Source organism: Eriocheir sinensis, chromosome 15, assembly GCF_024679095.1.
Source record: "Eriocheir sinensis breed Jianghai 21 chromosome 15, ASM2467909v1, whole genome shotgun sequence".
NCBI lineage: Eukaryota > Metazoa > Arthropoda > Malacostraca > Decapoda > Varunidae > Eriocheir > Eriocheir sinensis.
Window position 1 is genome coordinate 11,153,524 of NC_066523.1, and position 16,421 is coordinate 11,169,944.

Below are 16,421 nucleotides of genomic sequence, written 5' to 3' on the forward strand. Positions count from 1 at the left end.
GGAGAGAGAGAGAAGAGAAGAGAAGAGAAGAGAAGAGAAGAGAAGAGAAGAGAACCTGAAAAAGAAGAAAGTAGGGAAATGAGAGGAGAGGGATAGGGGACAGGAAAAAAAAATAAAAGGAAAATAATAAAAATTGCAGCGTTCTTTCCTTTCAGTTCACCACGTAAGGGCAAATCAAAACAACGAACAGGTATCTGAGCGATGGAGACACGTCTTCATCCTTCTCAGCCAGTCCACCTATAAACCAACAGCAAACACAACAAGCTTATTCCCCGCCGCCTACACACGCTGGATCACAACCACTGCTTATCATCCCATTGGAAATTAATCCAATTTTAGGATCACTCTTTCGAGGAGTCACAAAGAAACTCCCGGATTATCAGTCTTACCAACGAGGCGAAGACCATCAAATTCTCACCCTGAAGACAAAATGAGCTCAGGTTTCGCAGCTTCGACGTGAAAACCGTCACGAGATAATGTCAAAAAACGGGTGATTGGCTCAGGATTATTTACCGATGTCCAACGAGAAGTGTTTCAGCTTTAATGGAGGAGCCGGAGACGCGAGGCTGAGGTGCTGGCAACGCTGGAGCTCAGGTGGAGGTAGAAGGCCGCGACGCACCGGGCCGAGGCGAGGAGGCCGAGGCGACACAATGGTGAGAACCGCCGCAGCCCGCCCAGCACAAATATCCTGCTACTAACACCCCTAATGCCGGCCCTCGCAGCCCCGCAGCCCTTATATCCCTCTATGGCCTGCTAGTATCATACAGGGCTTAGACAGCTTCTCTAGACACCCTGACAGTCTCTCTAGACCACCCTGCAGCCCTTGATGAACACCTTTTAGCCTATTACAACTCCCTTATAGCCCACACAACTTTCACATCCCTCTACGGCCTCCTAGTATCTTAAAGGGCTTAGACAGCATTACTAAGGCCCATGAAAGTGTTTCCAAACCTCCTGACAGCCCCTCTAGACCCCTTGATGACCGCAGACAATCACCTCAGCCCTCCACAATTCCCTCAACCCCCTCTCTTACCTCTATATACTTTTCCGAAGTGTTCCAGGTAGACAGAATTATTCTTTAGCCCCTGACAGTTCCAAACATACTTTCCAGAACTTGACAACCCTAAACAACCACCTAACAGTTTTTACAGCCCGTTCACAGTCCTCCACAGCTCCCTCACATCCCTCTATTATTTAGCAGTATTTGTTGTAAATCAGAGACCACCACTGAAAAGTTTGGCAACCCAAGACAGACTATTCACCAAGAACCCTCGTAGTCCTCACACTCTCCCTGACTCTCCATGACCTTGCAGCCCTTTTACACTCTGGGTGAGAGACACATCAAAGCCCCTCAAAGCTTCTTGAATCTCCTTACTTTTTTTCTAGTCACTTAACCTCCTTCATGGATTGTGGAACTCTTACAGCTCCGAAGACCCAATATTCAGCCCCTTCATAATAAAAGTATTGTTCTTTCAAAAGGCCTAGTCCCCGCAGGTTACCTGAACCCCCACCAATAATTGTCTACCGCACTCTATCTTGTAACCTTCCCCAAACAGATAGTCCTCTCCTCACAGACTCCCTAACACCCATCAAGACCCCAGTAATAAGACTTATATACAGCCCCCACAAAGAAGCCAACACAAGCGGCCTTCCTCAAAGTCTCGCACCTCTACTGACAGACTAACACGGGGTGACGTAAGGCCGAGGTAAAGGAACCGCTGAACAGGGCTTAGGAAAGGGTCGAGACGCCACGCCAAGTCCCTTCAGCCTTGAGACGCTTTGGTTTTCAGGCCACAGTTGCCTTATTTCGAGGAATCAAGAGCAGGTCACTCCCTCGCTGGCTTACGAAATAGACACTGAGACAACACACTAAGTCCCTCGAGCCTTTAGGTGTTTGGGTCCAATGGAAATAAGTCAGTGTTGATATTTGAGATCATTTTAAAAAGATCTTCCATTTTCTTTGTTTGTATATAACCTTTGGTCTGTCGTCTTTGCCTCAAATAACTATGAGTGTATTATTTTCAAGAGGTATTATATCCACTTCATAAACTTCATTCTCGCACCTCAGAGTTCCGTGTATCTTAAAGTGCAACAATATTACAGCACTAAGGACCGTATTACTAAACATTTCGTCGTCAAAGTTCACATTTTTGACAAGGCTTTCGTAGGAGTTTTGGGCATTTCCAGAAGTAGTTTTATGACCCTGGTGGTGGTGTGACCCTTCTTCTGTACCATGAACCTAAAGAAACACTCATTAGAACACGATTGATCCCCTCGTTAACCTTTAGAAAAAGTTGATGTGAGAAGCGCAAGTGTCTTTTAATACCGACCTAAGATTTGCGAAACGGAGACATGAGGTACATGACACAATGCATCACCACCAAAGCACTCGTCACACACCGTACATTGGTTTCGTCACTACATATAAACATGACGCACCACTACATCTAACAGTCGGTACCAACACATAACACCTTCCCCCCCACCCCCCCACCCCCACGCGCACACACGCACACAAACAACTCAGTGACTCATTAACAACACCAGAACATTAGAATCATCCCCACCCCCAACAACAGCCGCCCCCCCACCTCACCACCATCAATGCATCACCATCACCACCACCACCAGCCACTAACACCATCCAAGGCCCTTCAATGATGACACTTCCCTCCTCTTGTTAAACCGACCGATACATCTTTTCATTAAAACTTTTCGCGGGTAATTTTTTTTCTCCTCAAAGACGTCCTTCCTGCCTGTCTTTTTTTCTATCCCTCTCCCTCCTCTTTTAACCACTTTTTCGAGCCTCCTCAGAGTGTCTTATTGAATTATGAAATAGTTCCACGTTAACCCTTTCATATTTGCAAGCTTTGTGGAGTGCGGAATGCTGAGGGGTGGGGAAGGAGGGGGAAGGGGAGGGATGAGAGAGAGAGAGAGAGAGAGAGAGAGAGAGAGAGAGAGAGAGAGGAAACTTTCTGAAACTCTCTCTCTCTCTCTCTCTCTCTCTCTCTCTCTCTCTCTCTCTCTCTCTCTCTCTCTCTCTCTCTCTCTCTCTCTCTCAGATTCTTCGCGGGGGAACTTTTGCCGCCGGTTATATAAGACATTCACGGCATTCTGTTTTCATGCACCGAGGGAAAAAAATATATATATATATATATTGAAATCTCCAGTATATTTTATTTTTCTTTATCTCTCGTGTCAGAGGAAAGAAAGTGGGGGGGGGTTGTGGGGGGGGGGGGTCATATCTGTGTGTGGGGGGAAGGGGGGGGGGGCAGATTGTTTGGGTGTAGGTGGAATTTTTTTTTATGTTCTCTTTTTCTCGTTTCATCTTTTTTCAACTTCAGCATATTCTTCGTTTTCTTTCTTCTTCTTCGTCTTCTTCTTTTTCTTCTTCTTCTTCTTCTTCTTCTTCTTCTTCTTCTTCTTCTTCTTCTTCTTCTTCTTCTTCTTCTTCTTCTTCTTCTTCTTCTTCTTCTTCTTCTTCATCATCATCAAGCAAGAAAAGAAAACCGAGGTGGCCACGCACAGTAAACACACACCCAAGCGAAGGACGTTCAACAGGGTGACTTAATGATGAGTGTATTTGCGTGCAGCGAGCGGTACATTTTCCCTTCCTCTTCCTGGACCCCTTGAAACAAATTAGTTGCCCCGGAGGAACAATCCTGTTTTTTGTTGCGCCCTTCCGTCCTTCTTCCTCCTCTCGCTTGTAAATAATGCTCGACGTGGAAAGAGACATAAGTAGTAGAATTTATTTTACTGACTCACGGGTAGGTATGTGTCATCTAAGAACAGGAGTAAAAAAGGAAGAAAGTGAGGAATAAGACGAGGAAAGAAAGAATAACTGAAAGAAGGGAGGAAGGAGAGAAAAAGTTAGAATAGAGTAAGAAAACACGTATACAAGAAATCAACTAAACATGGAAATTCAAGGAAACATGGAAGAAAGAAAGGACAAATCAAAAAGAGGAGGAAGGGGAGAAAGAAGGGAAAAACAAATAAACAAAACATATGCACAATAAACCAGCTAGACTTAAAGAAACTGAAGGAAGCAACGAAGAAAGAAAAAAAACAAGTGAAAGAAAGGAGGAAGAAAAGAAAGAAAGATAGAATAAAGAAGGAAAACCTGTGTACAAAAAACACCTGAACTTAAAGAAACTGAACTCAACGCGAGAAATTTTAGAAGACGATGCATTACTGACGGAGAGGAGGTGGAGGGGAGGAGAGGTCGCCGAGGAGTGGAGAGGCGGATAAATATTACACCCAAACACACGCCTACAGAGCATCCGTCGACGAGGCTTACCCCTGAGCCAGAGGTCCACATTTGCCTGTTCGCCGGTCCCGTCATGTTTTGGGCCTCAGAGTCGCTGCCACGCCAGACACCACCAAAGCGACACTGGACCCAAATCAAGGCATTAATAACAATATCTCTCAGTCATGGTGCTAACTAATCATTATCTAACCTTACCTGACCAAACCAAAACCAACCAAGAGTAATCAAACCTAAACAAGCCTGAAATAACATAAGCTGACCCCTCTTTCGGCTACCTCTTTGGATTCTTTTTAGGAGCAGCGAGTAGCGGGCTTTTTTTATATATTATTGTTTCCTTTTTTTGTGTGCCCTTGAGCTGTCTCCTTTGTTGTAAAAACTAAGCTGACAAATCAAAACAAAACAAAACAAAATCTGATAGCTAATATAACCAAACCTAGCATGACCGAAACTCTATCTAATGAAATCTAATGAGGCCTAAGACAATCTAAGCTAACCTAATTTAAACAAGCCAAATGTTACATAATCTTCCATTACAAAACCAAACATAAAAACAGCTTCCTCCCACCTCTGCTTCGATCCATAAGGAGACTTTGTTACCAAGATTAAGGAAGGTGTCCCGATTTCCTTTAATATAAACATAATTATTTGAAAGGACCAAAGCTGTTAGTCAGTTCCTTCCTTGGTCTTCTCAAAACTTTCCAAAGATTCAGAAGTAAACAGCACTAGCACACAAGCACAGACAAAAACATGTAAATACACAAAAAGACACATACACGCATAAAAAAAAAGTGGTGCTCCGTGGTACAGTGGTTAATCCCAAAGCTAACATAATCTGCCTCACTATAAAATATAAAAATAACAAGAAGAGGAAACAGGAGTAGGGAAGGGGGCAGTGTGTTAGCAGGCGGGTTGACATAGAAGAAAAAAAAAGAGAGATGTAGAAAACATGTCCCACTGAAGTATCAAACTCTCATCAATTTAATTTTTGCTCCTTATTTGCACATCATGATCCACAATTAATCTTTTTCCCTTAATGGACGTTTTATGCTAAGAAACCTACGCTGTACTGTTTACATGCCTACGCTGACTTATGGGACCGATTTGTTTAACGGATGATGATGGTCTTTGTCCCAGTGTGATGCGGAGGGGCCAAGCAGCTGAGGTTCCGTCCCTGATGAAGAATATCTGGCGGACCGAAGTTGCTCGAGTACTAATGACGACCTTGTTATGAAAGTTATTGTCAATGAGAGAGGGAGACAGAGAGACAGACAGACATGCAGACAGACAGACAGACAGAGAAACACAAAGAATGGAAAAAAAAACAAAGCGAAAACAAAATATCATAATAAAAACTTCTGACCATGTATAAAACGCTCACAGGCATACACATCCCCTTAGCAGTCTGATTTTTTTTTTAACTTTCCCATACATTAGTGCCAGTGCGGATCTGTGTATACAACCCAATACACAGAAGGCTCCAAAAACGTCCTTTCAACCTTGTCCTTTCAAACGCAGTATCGCGGACGGGGACAACTAGACGATCCCGGAGAACTGGTGCGCTGGGCTGCCCCTCAAAAGCGTCCTTCTCCGCTGCGGCCAGTGTCTCTCCCGTATAATTAGTTTTCCCAGGTTCTTTATCCCCTCCCTCCCTCTTGCCCCCACCCCCCGGCCCCTCCCTCAGTCCTCCACGTGTTCTATGCACCTCCGGGTCCTGCCTCACGAGTACCTTGCACCCCTCTTCCCACCCCATTGAGTCGCCTCCCCAAGGGTAAATAGGAAGACGGTTCCTCTTCTTTTGTTTTAACGCTTTTATTCATTGTCTCCATAATCCCTATTCGCTCGTCAGCCTGCAGCCTCGTGATTGTCTCCTGGGCCCGAGATTAATCCCCTCCCTTCATTAGCTTAGTTTCTGGCTCGCATCTCCTCGGTTTATGTCTTAATATATGCCACCCGACGCCATCTTCCCGCCGCGGAGGGAGTGGCCTGCAACGCCGCGGACACGCAACACCACCACCACCACCGCCAGAGGAATGGCGACCAGTGGATGATGCAGTCGAGTAATATTTCTCCCCTACCCAGCAAACTTTCACCTCCCTTCGTCTATGCCATCAGCTCGTCCTCCCAGTCCCGCCGCGCCACGTCCCTCACCCTGAAGCAGCGGGCGACACCTCCCCCCCCCCCACCCCCCCACCGCCGGTGTGTCCATCAACACTCCCCTCGACGTGTCTCCAGTGTTACTTCACGGAATTATACTAAAATATGACGAAATTGAGATGGAAATAAAGCGTTCCTTCAGAGAAAACGAGCGGACAAAAACATGTGTATATGTGTGTGTGTGTGTGTGTGTGTGTGTGTGTGTGTGTGAGAGAGAGAGAGAGAGAGAGAGAGAGAGAGAGAGAGAGAGAGAGAGAGTGTATTCTGCTCCTACTTAGTACACTTATATATATATATATATATATATATATATATATATATATATATATATATATATATATATATATATATATATATATATATATATATATATATATAAATAAGTGTACATCCAGGCAGGAGCAGAAAAACTCGCCCCCTAACAATAGTACAACTTTCTCTTTCCTCTTGTCCTCATCTTCCTTCTCGTTCTCATCCTGCTCTCTAAGGGCGACCGTTCTTCCCTCCGCTCCTCCTATACCCACTCCTCTCCTCCGCCTCATTATGCCATCCGCTGGAGTTTTTACACCTTTGTGCCTGTGTGTGCGTCTCACAGGTGTGGGTCGCGGCCAGGGACGCCGCTCGGCCCGACCATTTTACACCCTCCGCCTGCCCTCCACCCGTTTTTTACAGGGCATCGTCTCTTTCATTTTTTTTGCTCTAATTCTATTCTATTCCCATTTCCGTCCGTATCCCGCGGTCTGCCAGTGATACCAGCGCCAGATAGCATCTTGGCTTGTGTGTAAGTAACTCGTATACTTTAGGATGAAACTAAACACGCAAAAATGAAGTAATGAACGGCATTCCAGCATCTGTTTTGGCGCCCAACTGCCTTCCTCTTCGCGAACATTATTTATGGTTGGATTAATAAAAAGTATGGGGGGTGGGGTGGTGAATGGGGCTGAATATAATGATGGTTGTTTGAATATGTGCGGGGGGGACGGAGGGAGGACCCGGGTGGCAGCCTTGAGCTACGCCGCGGTGCTTGCTCCAGCCGCCGCCCGGACTCCATCGCTCCGGCACGCCCACTCCCGCCCCACGCCCATGGCCACGCACTCATTACCACTATAGGTAAGATATAGGTCTACCTCACTCTGGTGTAATGATAGGAGATTAAAAAGATACATCACCGATAACCAATCAAGACCATTCCCTAACACGCACGAGTAAGGACTGTGTTTGAAGCAAGAAGCAAGCTACTCATGTTACAGAGAGCCAGATACAGAAACATTCAGGTCTGGCAAAGTAAACAGACCGGCGGAGAAATATAATGACATGCGTGAAATTTTAATCTACATTTTTCCCCCTTCCATACGAGCGGGAGAGGAAGGGAGTCCGAGAGGTGACGCGCGCGGGAGCCGGTGTGTGACGTGGGTCGGGCACGGCGTGAGAGCGGGCACATGCAGATGAGGCTCCTGGGCAGAGAGGGTTAGGCAGGAGTGCCCCGCCTGGCCCTAGTCTGCCTTACGTCTCTACCCTGGTAGCACGCGCACCATGCCCTGCCGCCGCGAGTGTATCCTCCTGACGTGCCCTGCGGAAGTGTTCGGTGCCGGCGGGAGAGTGTTGTCGGCTATGACCCCACGTGAGCCCCGATGCGCAGGCTTTACTCCACCAGGCACACAGTGGTGGTGGACGTACCCAAGTGCTGAGCCAATGCCTGGGAGAGAAAGTTGATGTGTCTGTGTGATGTAAGCCTCCGGAAGTGACGTCACGGTATCTAAGAAGCCCCAAGAAGCTTACCTCCCTCGTCCCCTCCCCGCCGCCGGATATCTCACGCACGCCCTTGGAAACGCGCTCCCAAAATTTCCAGTCGACACCGCTATCGAGGTGGAAAGATATAAGTGTGGCGTGTGAGGACTTATTGAGTGATGCGTCGAACTTATAAACTCGAAAACCTGACAGTGCTGAAAGGTGAGAACTACAAGGAAAGAGAAAAAAGTCCAACACGCTTAGATAAAAGGGAGAAGTGGAAGAGTGGCCGAAAAGGGGAAAGAGAAAGAAGGAGAGGTGAGAGATAAATGCGGAGACGGAGGAAGAGGGAGGCGAGGATTCGGAATAGAAGTTATGTCGAGCGGCGACGTGGAAACAGCCCGACGGAGTAAGAAGATTTGGCGAGCAAGGTAAAGAAGATGATCCATGACGCTATAATGGATGCTGGGCCACCTCGCTCCTCGGCCTCGCCCTGCCCCGCCCCGCCAGATTATACTGACACACTACCACGACCACAACCATCACAACCACCACCACAACCACAACCACCACAACCACATGCACCACCACAACATTATTACCACTGCACCAGACTACGGCAACATACTACCTACAACAACAGCTCCACTACATCCACCACCACAAACACAACCACATCTACCACCACAACCACAATCACAACCACCACAACATTTTTATCACTTCACCAGACTAGACAACACATTACCAACAACACAACCACCAACAACAACAACACTACCACCACCACAACCACAACCAGCCCATCATTGCCATCACTACCACGTCACCGCCACAATGCCACTACTTTCACAATGCCCCGAAACACACACACACACACACACACACACACACACACACACACACACACACACACACACACACACACACACACACACACACACACACACACATTGACACGTAATAAGGGCGATAACTTTGAGCAATTAAGTTGTGATGTAATATTGTGCTGGATTGAGTTATTTTCTTGCTTCTTCGTTTTTTCTTGACATTTATTGAACACTAAACATATCATACAGGAAGGCAATTAAGGTATACATCAAGAAAGACACATACAATTAATGTATATATGGAAACATCAAAAGTATAACTGAAATTACTTAACCCTATTTTTTCTTAATTAATCTAAAACGAGCCACCGGAGGAGGAGGAGGAGGAGCAGGAGGGGGAGGGAGACTTTTTTTTACATTCATTCATTCATTCATTAATTCTCTCTCTCTCTCTCTCTCTCTCTCTCTCTCTCTCTCTCTCTCTCTCTCTCTCTCTCTCTCTCTCTCTCTCTCTCTCTCTCTCTCTCTCTCTCTCTCTCTCTCTCTCTCTCTCTCTCTCTCTCTCTCTCTCTCTCTGAGTTTTTTCAAGGCAATTTTTCATCCATTCTATATGAAACCCAACGTAATGATAATCGTGCTATCACTTTTATTATTAATATAAAAAAAAATTGCTGTAGTGATAGTGTATAGCAGCATTAGAATCAGCAAGAACATAAGAGGAAGACCAAGTGATAGCAAGCGCCTGAATCCTATTAAAAAATAATTAAAAGAATATTAATGTGGGGGTAGCTTATGTTGAGTACTCCACAGGTGACCGTAGTTACATACCACTAACAAATGTATGTAGTGACACTTTCTGAACATTTACCGAAGAACATTTACTAACGCTTCAGCAACGAAAATTCTGAGGTGAAGATGAGAAGCACACATTCGATGGCGGTGGTTCTCGGGGACAGCGCCAAAAGCGAGATCTTATAAGACGATTCTGAGACTCTCGAGAGCTATTGCAAAGGTCTAAAACGAGAATTTGGGGAGATAACAAGATATTTCACGTGAGAAAGTGTGTGTGTGTGTGTGTGTGTGTGTGTGTGTGTGTGTGTGTGATTTTTGTTAGTCTGTATTTCCGTTTTCATCTCGTACACACACACACACACACACACACACACACACACACACACACACACACACACACACACACACACACACACACACACACACACGCCCTCCCCTATTTCCTTCTCTAAGCCAAACGAAAAAAAGAAAAAAATAGATAACAGCCTAATCACAAACATCATCGCATTATCAATATTCCTGAGGAGCCTTAGTACCATCACTCCTTCCCCTCGGCCTCGTTCACATCAGGAGCGCCTCGGGGCCTCCAGCACAGCCTATCTCATTTCCCGGCTCCGGAGGACACACAAGAGGCCCTCCATCGTCCGGCCGTCACTCAAGCACCGACACACCCTGAGCCGCCGCCTGCCCGCCTCGCCCTCGCTTTATGGCATCCTGCAGCGCCCTCAGGAGCCAGGCAAGCGTAAGAGGTCGTCAGGGGCTTTGTTGTCGGTTCGCCTCGCCTCCTGCCGGTGTTCATGAGGGCAGGGACCGTCGCCGCTCTTCCCTAGGCCTGGTTGTGGTGAGTCCATAAAACGGATCCCCACCATCGAGTCTCAAGTAGTATTCGAACCCTTGATAGTATAATGAGGCGAGGGCGATCGAGCCACGCTGCGCCGCCCGCTGGTGCTTCGTCTCCTTGGTCCGCTTTTGTTTTTCCTTTTCGCTCTCTCTCATTGAAATTTATCGCACGCCTAATTTGCCTTTTTCTTAGCATAGATAATATGACGTTGAGTGAGTGAAGTACATGAATATCATAGGTTTCGGAAAAGGTTCTAAGTGATAATATTTAATTAATGAGGAGTGCGTAAAAAGAAGAAAGAAAGAAACAAATGGATAACGAGAATTGTGAACGTTTATCCTCACCACTCACACGTCACCTCATTGCAACATACGCCCCAGTGAGATAAATACCTGACTAGCGACCGTAAAACAACAGAAGGAGAGAATAAGGGAGAAAGCGATAAATAAATATCAATCTACACGCGTCCTCTGTGCATCAACACCTGACCTCCATCTCTACAACAGAAGGATAGGAAAAAAAAATACTCACATTCACACACGCATCAACACACGTCCTGCATTCACCACTGTAGAGAAAGAAAAAACATATACCCACACACGTCCCTATGCACCAACACCTGACTCGCGGCCCAACAACAGAGAGACAGAGAAAAAACACATCAACACACGTCCTGCATTCATCACTGTAGAGAAAGAAAAAAAAACATATCCGCACACGTCCTCTATGCACCAACACCTGACTCGCGGCCCCAACAACAGAGAGAAAGAGAAAAAACACATCAACACACCTCCTACATTCATCACTGCACCAACACCTCCGCTACCTGCATGTCGCCCTAAGAAACGCCGCCCTCCGTCCCTCCCTTCGCCACGTGCTGACCATTGCATAAACATTCCACCTGCATTCACCGCCCCTGATGGCCCTCAATCCATTCCTCGTCCTTTGCCATTGAGTAACATAAATGTCAACCTGCATTGCCGGGCCCATTATGCCGAGGCGTCCTTTGAGGGGTGGCTGGTCAGTTATCTCCGACCGCCCGCCGCACGTCAAGATACACTCCTCCGCCCCTCGCCCCTGTGTGTTGAACTCGAGTTACCTTTATCAAGTTACAATAACCAGTGTCCACGCGATTATTTGCCGCTTTAATTCAATTGCATCCCTTGGCCTGTGAATCCGGGTCCGCCACACGTCAACCGCATTGGCCATTCAGTGGTCGGCCGGGCGGGGCAAAAACTTAGGTGGTGGCGGCGAAGGGTGAGGCGAAGGGGCATTGAGGCGAGGCTCTCTGGTCACTCTCCCGCCTCGCCCCTCAAAGGAGGCCGGCCTTCTCGCACCCCGGCCATTCACGACCCTCCTCGGGCTTACATTGGACTGATTTAATTGAGCATTTCATTGGTGCCGCGATGCAAACCACTAATTTAATTCATTTTTGCCGCCCAGAAACAGCTTGATTTATATATTTACTCAGCTTTTAGTTTTTGCTGGTAATGTTTGTCGGCGGCGCGGTGTGATCTAAAACTCCTAACTAAAAATGGACGTAAATTTATCTATTTATTTATTCACACTTGTTTATTAACCTACCTTTCCTCACATTTATTTTGAACATATTAATCCAGTTGTATTTATTCTTACTTATATATTTATTTATATAAATATATAAGTATTAATATTATTAGACGTGAAAGGTTTTTTGCATTAGTAATGCAAAAAAAAATTCACATTAATAGATTTTTATTCATGTTAATTTATCTATGATATAAATTTAACCACTCATGCTTATCGGTTTCTACGTTTATAACTATATTTTTGCATGTAATTCCTGTGAAAATAGTCTGCGGATCAGCCCCTGAGCCCCGGCCACCACTCTGCCGGCCGAAGGTTCACATTCAGCCGTTGCCGTGTAGGCCGGGCACGGGCGACGCCCTGATCAATGGCCCGAGTGTTTGCCGGACACTCGAGAACGCCGCGGCCTCAGTGTTCTCGGGGCACACAAAAACCGAACCGGTCTTGTATCCGCCACTCGGCCATTGAGGGCGGGCGGGCGTCGCTGACCAGCCGCCGCCACTCTTGTCCACGACTCGAGCTCTTTGTTGACCATCAATGATCCAGCGTCGACTGCCCGAGCCCTTTGTGGCGCCGCTGTTCTCCTGACGGCTCGAGTGAGGCGTGGCGCGGGGGCTGAGGGCGGCCTCTACTTAAACAACGGAGTAACAATCGACTAATATTAATGCAGTTTTTTTGTTTCAAGATTACCGAGGCGGTGCGCGAGGCTCGCGGGGCGCTCAGCTTTAACAAAGTATCAATCGAGCGATATCAATACAGATTTTTTTGTTTCAAGGTTGCTGTATTCAGGCGGCCGCTATTCAGTATTAGATCATTTATAATGTGTGCCCGGCCAGGTAACGTGAAATAATGGCAGAGTGTTGCGTGTTGAAATAAAGGGGGGGGGGGGTAAGAAAGTGTTAACAAATAAATTTCAATGATAATAAACACACTTACTTCGCATCTTTAAGTCACCTAAGGGCAAGTCTACGATGTTTTTCACCTACTTTCACTTCCGGAACTTGTTTTGTGTGAAAATTACGGAAATACAAAGAAGAAGCGTAACTCATGGGTGTAAAATGAACTAGTGAATTAATGCATTTGTAGACACACACACACACACACACACACACACACACACACACACACACACACACACACACAAACATGACTGATTGTATTCTCCTCCTCCTCCTCATTCTCCTCCACCTCTTCATCCTTTCCTAACCCCAAACACTTACGAAAACTCTTTCAAACACGAAGGAACAAGACAGTGTTATAATCCATTTCAGTACCGTCCCTCCCTTCCCCTCTCCTTCCTTCCCCCCTCCCACTGCCGCCTCCCTCCCCCCCACCTCGCAGTACCTCTCTTTAAGCCACCTCAAGAAGCCCCTTAATAAAGACGAGCGCTTATCGGTTGCATCAAAAGAAGGAAAAAAAAAGAAAAAAAGAGGAAAAGAAAAACGGAAATTCTTCAGTGTCGGTATGGCTTCTAATTAACAACTTGGCAACTCCTTCCCGGCCCACTTAGTCGCGTCACCCTTGCTTTTTTTTTTCCTTTTTTTACCTCTCTCTCTCTCTCTCTCTCTCTCTCTCTCTCTCTCTCTCTCTCTCTCTCTCTCTCTCTCTCTCTCTCTCTCTCTCTCATTGGGCCTTATAGTTTATTTCACAACCATTTTTTTTCCTTTTAATTTCGAGCTCCTTCTCATACTTATTTTTTTGTGTGTCTTTCGCAGCTTAATCGATCCTTCCTTGACACTCCTTTTTTTTATTTTCTGACACACACACACACACACACACACACACACACATTCACGGCGTTGCATAAATAAGTCACTCTTTACTCGCTCTCCTTTCTTCTCTTTTTTTCTCACTCTAATTTTTCTGTCATCCACTTAAGCGGAACCGTCTACGTTTGTTACTCTATGACTCCCGCCGCCGCCGCTGCCAACACCACCACCATCACCACCACCGCCGCCGCCGCTACCTCTACCTTCTCCTCCGCCGCCGCCGCCGCCGCAACTCTCCGCCGTCGCCTTAGGACTCTTTCCCGCCCTTCTCTAAGTTGCACAAGTTGGCTGCTCCTCTGGCGGTGATGAAGTGCTGTCTGCATCACCTCTTACCCCCCCCCTTCCCCCGGCCCACTCTTAACAGCAAAGTGGCAGTTTTTTTCACGCTTAAATCTTCCGAACAAATAATAATGAACGTGTGAGACAGCCAGGAGGCGCGTAAACAGTACAAAGTGAAAGAAGAAAAAGTCAGTGGAATTATTTTTTTAACTTTTTTCGTCGGAATAAATTAGAAGAACGTGATAGTAGCCATGAGGTGCAAACACGGGGAAAGGAGGGAAAGTATATAATTATTTTTCTTCCTGCGTGTATGTCGCCAGAAATAAATAGTAATAGTAAATGCATAAACTGTCCTTGAAATATATAAACCACTAAAATGAAGTAAAAAAAAAATTACGTGGATATCGTTTTAATAAATAATAGAGAGAGAGAGAGAGAGAGAGAGAGAGAGAGAGAGAGAGAGAGAGAGAGAGAGAGAGAGAGAGAGAGAGAGAGAGAGAGAGAGAGACTAGGTGCCAGGTTTTTTTATTTTATTTTGGCTAGTTTATATCATAGTAATAAATAATAATAAGGGTGTAAGTTGGCCACGAGGTACTGAAATGAAGAACGAGAGGAAGAAAAGTTAAGAAGAAAAAAAGATAATGTGGTTTGGTGTTTTCTTTATAAGTGTATAAATTTCCGGAAGTAATATTAATAATTGTGTAAGTCAGTCACGAGGAGCATAAACCCAACACGGAAGTGAGAAAGAGCGAAAAAAGAAACAACTTCTTAAAAAGAATAAAAAAAATAGTAAACAGGCGCGGCGTCCCACGCGGAGCCGCTGTAAAATCTCGACGCGACTTATTAGTCCACTAATTACACATTTTCCCTTTTTTTAATACACACTGTTGGGCTAATTACAACTTTACTTTTTTTGACGTTAGAATAAAAACACATGATACTGATGTTAAAAAAAGGAATTGCGTCCGGCGCCCCTCACCTGTGCCGCAGCTCCCTAATTATTACCTGGACTGAACTCCTCATAAAAATGCAATGAAAAGTCCCGCCGCGGAGGGAGGGTCGCGTGGGTGATAATGTCCCGCCGGCGGCCGCGCTGGGTGTCAGTAATCAGTCTGGTGTGGAAGCTTTCTTAACAACCTAATAAGTTTTTTCAAGGAGGCGTCCGCTGCTCTTCGTCCGGGTTCTAAATCATAGCGGCCGCCGCGCTGCCTCGCCGCCCTCCTCCCGCCCCGCCTCGCTTACTTCATTTCCTTTACACATTTACACACGACTTTTTACTTCTCGCTTATCATTTATAAAACAAACTCCTCGATAATGAAGAGCGAGTTATTTTTTTCACTGGTGTTCGTCCCTCTGTCTCCGCCGCCTGAGTGTACGCAAGTGAAAAAAGTCCATAATTTATGAATGCTAATTACAAAAGGAAGCCCAAGCGTGGCCGCCCCGGAGCACCCACACAATTAAGCGTCGCGTTGACCTGACCTTGTGCCCGCCACGCCCACCGGGGACCAACTTTACGTAATGCCAACTAAACTTCACCTGGCACGCCTTTTCTTAATGATAAACTTTTTTGCCACGTCACGCTGTTCTCCCGGATTGTTGGCAACGCTTCATTATGGCGCAGCGTAGACTGGAATAATTATGAGTACTATTAGTAAATTGTTTGACCATAATTAACCAGGTTTATTCGTTTTCCAAAGTTTGAGGAGAAGGGAAAAATTAGAGATTATGCACACATGTTCGGAGCAAGTTTCCGAGTTGCCGTCCAACGCGCGAAGCTGCTCGAGGGCGGCCAGGAAGCAGCAAAAATTAGAGTGTTAAGTAGAGGCGGAGTGGCGGCGGCGGGAGGGTCGGCGGCGGCGGCGGAGGGCGGAAGAGGAGGCGGCGGGCGGTGGCAGGCAGGCGACGCGCTCAGGCCAGTTTTGGGATTTTTTTTCCTGCTTTTATTGTCTGCTTGAATGTAAGTAAGAAGCCCCTTTAACGCCTCCCTGAATATATTTTAAAATTCTTTCTCTATATTACTTCAAAACGTTGTGATTAAATCGCTTCAAGAAAGTGGATAATATAGATAAGTATTATGATCGCTAAGATTTGTTTGTGAGCTTTTCTAAAAGCCCATAAAAAGGTAAAAAAATGTGCAAGCTAGAAGGTCAGAAGTGGGCAGTAGTTTTTATCTATTATATTCCAGAGCGCTATTA

The 16,421-nt window shown here is 46.0% G+C and overlaps 1 long non-coding RNA gene across 2 annotated transcripts in view; it reads left to right on the forward strand.

Annotated features, from left to right (window-relative positions):
- The first annotated feature begins 7,458 nt into the window (after positions 1-7,458).
- Positions 7,459-16,421, forward strand: part of LOC126998898 (uncharacterized) — a 160,249-nt gene continuing 151,286 nt past the window's right edge. The window contains exon 1 of one of the 2 annotated variants that reach the window (XR_007753064.1): positions 7,459-8,580. This is a non-coding gene — a long non-coding RNA (uncharacterized LOC126998898). The remainder of the gene's footprint in view (positions 8,581-16,421) is intronic. The other variant, XR_007753065.1, reaches the window with a different exon arrangement.